A 6,869-nucleotide genomic window follows, 5' to 3' on the forward strand; every position below is an offset into this window, starting at 1 on the left:
TCTTTCAGTGAAGATTTCAGTGAGTCACAGTGACAAAAACAGCCATGATGGATAATTATTACCATCTCCTAATTAATATGAAAGCCTGAAAAACAGGTTTTGCCCATGAAAACATAAACATAATCCTTATTAAATATGAGATATGTGACATCAACTGCACAAAAACTACTGCTCAAAATGTTTGTTAAAGAAAGTTTTTAAAAGAAGTCACCGACGCTGCATTTATTTGTTCAGAAATACAATGAAAACAGTAATATAGTGAAATATAATTAATTCATGTGATCACAAAACTTAATTACTTAAGTCTTTAGTGTCACGTTCCTTTAGAAATCATTTTAATATGCTGATTTGCTGCTCAACGTTTCTTATTATTATTAACGGTGAACAGTTATGCTGCTTATTCTAATGGGAAATATGATACACTCTCTAAGGATTCTTTTTTGAAAAATAAACACTTTTTAGCAATTTAGTGTGCACTTGCGAAATAAAACTAATACTGTCTTTAAATAAAATATTACTGACCACAAACTTTTGAAGAATAATGTACAAAATCTGAACAATTTCATTAATAGGCAAGCTTTTAAACATCAAAGTGAATTAAAGTCCCCCATCTCTGCTGAAAAGTTCAGTATGTGGGCCAAAATCTTACCTAGAAGTTATTTTGGTCCACCAAACCAGTATAAACCAGTCTGTACAGCATGGAACATTCACACTGCCCTAGACTGGTCTTTTCGGCAGAAACACCTGTTAAACTGTGATCGATGAGTTCATGATTATGTTTTGCTGTCTCACAGTGTGTTCAGTCAATAAACTACATTGGCTCGTGTAATGTTTGTAAGGGCATTTGAATCACTCAAGTCAAAACTAATTCTTGTCCAGAATGTTTTACCCTTAGAAAATAAAGATGACTTATTATTTCATATCATGCCGGCACAAATGATTCTACTGAACATTTTGGGGATTAATACTGGACAGCAAAACATTTCATACTTTCAAGCATCTGGCATGATGTAAACATCCTCAGTGATTTCAGGCTGTTCTGGATGGTAGAGGGCAGGATCATTGCTGTAGATTGCATCATGTGGATCACACTCCAGGTATGTCTGATGGTCTCTAAATGGGGGGGGGGGGGAGTGAAATTCAGTTTTTGAAAACTCAATCAATTCCTTAAGCAAAATTTGCACCAATATATAAACCACTAAAACATTGCTGCAAAATAAAAACTCCTTTCGCGTAACTCTTTCAAAAGTGTTATACCACTATTGCCACATATTTGTGATGTCACTGTGATCTTGCAAAACAGACAGCAAATAAAACTTAGCAGGAAATTCCACTTCTACTTTAACTTTCTCATCACCCAGTTTCTAATGATCTACATTAACACAGAGGCTCACACACGCATACAGATTTGACTTTTGTACTTTACCTGAGTGTGTCCTCACTCTGAATTTCATGCAGATTGGACTGTCCGCTATGAAAGTTCTCATAGATTGGGCTCTGGGGTGCGGGTTGAAGTCCTCCGGGATACCTACTGTACAAAGTAGACTCCCTGGGATGACCGTCGTGGCTCTTATCTTGGCTCTTAGGTTTGTTAGATAACTCAATATCAATTGATTTTCTGTGTCGAAACCAGAAAAACACGGCTATCCCCGCCAGCAGCAAAGCCACAAAGAATATAGGCAAACCAACAGCAAGTCCGAGTGGCGAGCTGCTGGCAGACAAGGAATGCTTTGTAGAATTATTTGGTGGGAAATCAGTGGTATTTACACCCATTGTCTGAAAAAGATAGAACGATTATGTATCTATAATAAAAGAAAACATTCACATCTATGTATTTCACAAGAGTGTCATGTTTTTTAAATTAGTCTCTTTGGCTTACCAAGCCTGCTTTTATTTGATTTAAAGTACTGTAAAACTCTTAATTTTTTTTACTATTTAAAATAACTGTTTTCTATTTGAATATATTTTAAAATGTAATTTATTCCTGTGATCAAAGATACATTTTCAACATCGTTACTCCAGTCTTTAGTGTCACAAGATCCTTCGGAAATCATTCTAATATGCTGATTTGCTATTATTATTACTATTTAGAACAGTTGAGTACATTTTTTCAGCATTCTTTGATGAATAGACAGATCCAAAGACCAGCATTTATCAGAAATAAAAGCTTGGAGTCAGTATAACTATAGAAATTAATACTTTTATTTAGCAAGGATGCTTTAAATTGATCAAAAGTGATGATAAAAAAGATTTCTATTTTAGATAAATGCTGTTCTTAATTTTCTATTCGTCAAAGAAACCTGAAAACATTCTCCTCAGCTGTTTTCAACATAATAATAATAATAATAATAATAAATGTTTTTGAGCAGGAAATCAGAATATCAGAATGATTTCTGAAGGATCATGTGACTGGAGTAATGTTGCTAAAAATTCAGCTTTGAAATTACATTTTAAAATATATTCAAATAGAAAACTGTTCTTTTAAATAGTACAAATATTTCAGAAATTCTTCTTTTTTTGCTGTATTTTGGATCAAATATATGCAGGCTTGGTGAGCAGAAGAGACTTTGAAAAACATTCAGATTTTACTGTGCAAAACCTTTTGACTGGTAGTGTATGTTTAATACTGTTATGCACACTGAAATTCATCAAATTAACATTAAACACAATTACTAATGTAACTCAAATGAATCGTTCATAATAGAAGTAACCTTACCGTATCTTGTAAGTGAAACTATATCACCTATGTCTGTAATACAGTTGCTGCCAGAAATGGTCAAGCTGTCGTTTGCCGTTTCTTTATGCAGAAAGAGAATGGAAGTTCCTCTTTCAAAGCAGTAGTCATGCAACCTGGAAATTCACAACCCCACACAATCATTCTTCCGGTTGTCTTCCTATAAACAGTAATACATCTGCTCTGAAAAGAAGATTTGTGGGTTCATGTTAGTAGGAGCTATAGTATAATTGATATGCATATAATAACTGAGGCTAACCTTTACCAGTAACCAGTGGTTTATAAAATATGACAATTGTTCTAGTTTATTTGCATCCACCCTTGATCACAAAGCGTTTAAAACAAAAGAGCTATAAAATAATATGCGATTGTGGACCACAAAACCAGTCATAAGGGTGATTTTCCCTGCTGAAAAAAACAGCATATGCTGGTTAGGTATGTTTTGGTGCTGGGGTGCTGGTTTTAGCTGGTCCTTTGCTGGTTAATCCTGGCCCTTTGCTGGTTTATGCTGGTCCTTGACCAGCAACATGACCAGGTACAAAATATCTTCATGAAACATGATCTTAACTTAATATCCTAATGATTTTTGGCATAAAATAAAAGTATGTTAATAATTTTTACCCATACAATGTATTTTTATACCCATGCTACACTGGCCCAATGTTTCACTGCCATAAAATCACTAAATGTGACAAGTTAGAATACACAGAAATGAAAGCAGATTAACCAGACCAAGACTTCAAACTGAATCTCAAAAGTAGAAAAAATGAAAGTTAAAAAAATGAAAGCAACTCAGATGTTGTGGGTAATGCTGACAGACATTTGAACATCCTCTATGAAAAGGAGGAACTTTGTTATGCTAACATTGCAAGACCAATAAGCACAATAACACTTGTTTTGCTTACAGGTTTTTGCTGGGACTAATGTACATACATTCGTGGTTTCAAAAAGAGAGCACAATAATGTCAAAATAAAGAGCAAGTTGTGGTCACTGTCCTTATCGCTTGTGCTTATATCACCCCCTGGTGTTAAAAACACTGCATTTGCCTTAAAACTAGCGTTTGGACAATTGGTCATTTTTGTTAGTGGGCCAAGTGTGTGGATGAAATAAGGTCAGTATCTTTGGAAATAACATCATTCTTGATTTAAAAATAAGCTGTTTAATTACTTGATGTGTCAGTTTGTGGCCCGTTCTCTTTCTCAGTAATGTTGACTAGCATCACTAGCTGGAAACCCCCTAACGTAAATTCAGTTTACATCCATGATCTGGGGGAAATAATTCCGGTTTCATTGGAAATTGCTTTTTAAAGATGTTCTGTTAGTAGGTCAAACAAAACAGACAGCTCTGTTTGACTACTTTGCCTAAACTAGCAGACAAAATGTAGAAAACTGGATTTTCTTGTGTTCGTTTTTTCCCCAGACAGATAAACAGAAGCTACATGTGTTCTTAAATGTTTCAGTCTGAGAAAACAAAAGCTTCACCTTCAGGTTGCAAGGATTTCACTTGAAGATTGTTTGAAGTGAAACACTGCACGTTGAAGAAAACTGATGACTGGCTGCTGGAAATAATGTTACATGACACTGACATGCACATAGATATTGCACCATCTCAATGATATCTTGGTGTTATCTCAACTATACACAACTTCTCTTTTTCTATTAAAAATTCCCCAGCTGCTGTAAAACACTTCCTTTCCCATGCAACATTTTTGCTCCAGTTTTGTTTAACTGTACTTTACAAAAGAGTTAAAAGAGTTTAACTTCATATTAATCAAATTTAATTAATTGAATCTATATTATATAAAAAAAAACAATAACAACAATACTTTACTTTAAACAAGCATGCATGTTAAATTGATATGCATCATGACATGTCTGAGTCTTTTCAATACACACTGAAAAGATAGCAGATTACGGTTCTTTGGCTTGCAACTACTAGAACTCTTTTTGGTGCTAAATAGCTTTTATAAGACTTTTATAAGGTTCCTAGCTCTAAAAGTGCCATAAAAATGATTAATAGTGTTAAATAGTTTAAGTTTATGAATTGGTTACTTAAGGCTCAAGCGCATAGCACTGAAGCTGGAACCCTATTGTAATTGTTAGAATGGCAGGGATTAGAAATCTCTATGTAGAAACTCATGGTGCTGACTAAGTCGTAGAGACTCGAAACTTGGAGGGATGGTAGTGCTGACACTCACACCACCGACAACGTCACCAAGGCTTGACCAAATTGGCCTGACTGGGGCGCTACTGCAATCAGAACACATGCCTTGGATTTGTTTATCACCCTGGCGAAATTTTCAAGTATTTTGCATTTTTTTTTTTTTTTTCAAAAAACCTACTTTAACTACGCAATCACTTGTCCTATCGTCTTGGTCCAAAGCAGGTCTGCCAGGTTTTGACAACAAAACCCGCCCGATTGCTACTCAAAACTAGCCTAAAAGTAGTCCAATCGCGTTTTGAGGAGGGTCCCCCTGTAAAAATCCAGTTCCAAGGGGTAAAATACAAATTTTTGGTGGGGTTCCTTTGGCAAAATTAGCATTCCAGGGGCTAAACATTATGTTGTTGACATGAACACCCCGCGGCAACAGTAAAGCAGCCCAATTCCATGGGAAAAACCCCAGACTTGGCAACAGTGGTCCAAAGTGCCATAAGCGTCTATAGACATTTTAACTGAATGCGGAAGTCACGCCTGATTCTTAGCCTGAAAAATGCTTTGCATTTCTGGTCTTCGGAGTTTCTAGTCAAATTATAGCATAAATTCTGAATTGATAATCTAATAAACCTATTTTTTTTTTTTTTTTTGAAAAGCACATGGCTCCATAGCGCCATTAATTTGCAATGTTGCAATGACCGTCACTTTAATCAATGTGTACATTAAAAACATATGGGGCTATTTAAACAAAAGAGCATCCAATCTAAAATTAGAATTCGTAATGAAAATGGATCTCGTGGGCCAGATTTGAGGATCCCTGATTTAGATTGTTACAGGCTTGATAAATAATATTTAATGTCTTTTTCATATGTTCTTAAATAATTTAAAGCGCTTGATCCCTGATAATCACTGCTTGCAGCAATATTATTTATTAATATTGTTTTTAAAAATTCTACGTGCAGGTCTTTTGTCTTGGGCCGTTTATTTAGGTTTTACAGTTTTAAAAATGCCAGCAAGCCATGACAATTAGGGACTTTTATTTTTTATTGACATGGGAAAAAAGGAAAAGTGAGAAAAAAAGTGTTTTTCTAACACAAATTTAACCATTTTAGCATTAAAGGTTTCTTTGGGATGATACGGTTCTACATAGAACTGTTTTTTAAGAAGGGTTCTTAAGGGTGTAAAGTTCAATTAAAAATAAATATGAGAAGCAAGCAAGGGATGTTCATGACCTTTCATAATCAGCACAATGTTTGGTCTGTTACCTGGATGCGCTGCCATGATACACTATAGAGTATTTTCACAACTCTTAAGCAATTGACCATATTGGCGGCACTGAAACGTAAACAATGCCACTGAACCGAAAAAAAACTTACATGTTTTGCTGATTATTGCAGCGAAAAATGAAAAAAAAAAGGTCATGTTTTGGGCTATACTATCCAGGAAAAACATCTGGAGTACTATAGACTGCCAAACGTTATAACCAATCAAGTACAAAAGTGCAAAAAACTGTCTTAGGAACAAAAGGTGTTTGTGGTTGGCCAAACTGAACCAAACAATAGGCTAATATCTTAATTAATATTGCTCTACTACTAACTCTATATAATTTAGACAGCATAAATTAGCAGAACAACATATTCATAGTACATTAAGCGTGCAATCCATGCTGTTGTTTACATCCGAGTATACCCAATATGGACACGCATTCGGGTAACTGACGAAACCGTGACATAAGTCCAAACCCTCAGATGGTTGGATTTTGGAAAATGTGGTCATTGGATGCAATTTTTGTGGAAGCAACGAAAAATGTTGTTTTTCGCTGAAAGTTCTTGTTCTGAAATGTGTCTTCTGTACTAACCGATGCTTACTAGCAACTGAAAAACCCTGTAATAAATAAACTGATATACTTAGCCTGTCCGCCTCGATTCCCGAATGAACGACTCAAATGAACCGACTCTTTTTATCGAATGAACAACATAA

General features: G+C 35.1%; 1 long non-coding RNA gene across 1 annotated transcript; it reads right to left on the bottom strand.

Moving 5' to 3' along the window:
* Positions 1-441: 441 nt before the first annotated feature.
* Positions 442-2,798, bottom strand: LOC141344675 (uncharacterized). The gene is made up of 3 exons (XR_012356825.1): positions 2,717-2,798; positions 1,427-1,776; positions 442-1,113 (listed from the first exon to the last, which is right to left on the bottom strand). It is a non-coding gene; the product is annotated as an uncharacterized lncRNA (long non-coding RNA).
* Between the last annotated feature and the right edge of the window lie 4,071 nt (positions 2,799-6,869).

Source organism: Garra rufa, chromosome 10, assembly GCF_049309525.1.
Source record: "Garra rufa chromosome 10, GarRuf1.0, whole genome shotgun sequence".
NCBI lineage: Eukaryota > Metazoa > Chordata > Actinopteri > Cypriniformes > Cyprinidae > Garra > Garra rufa.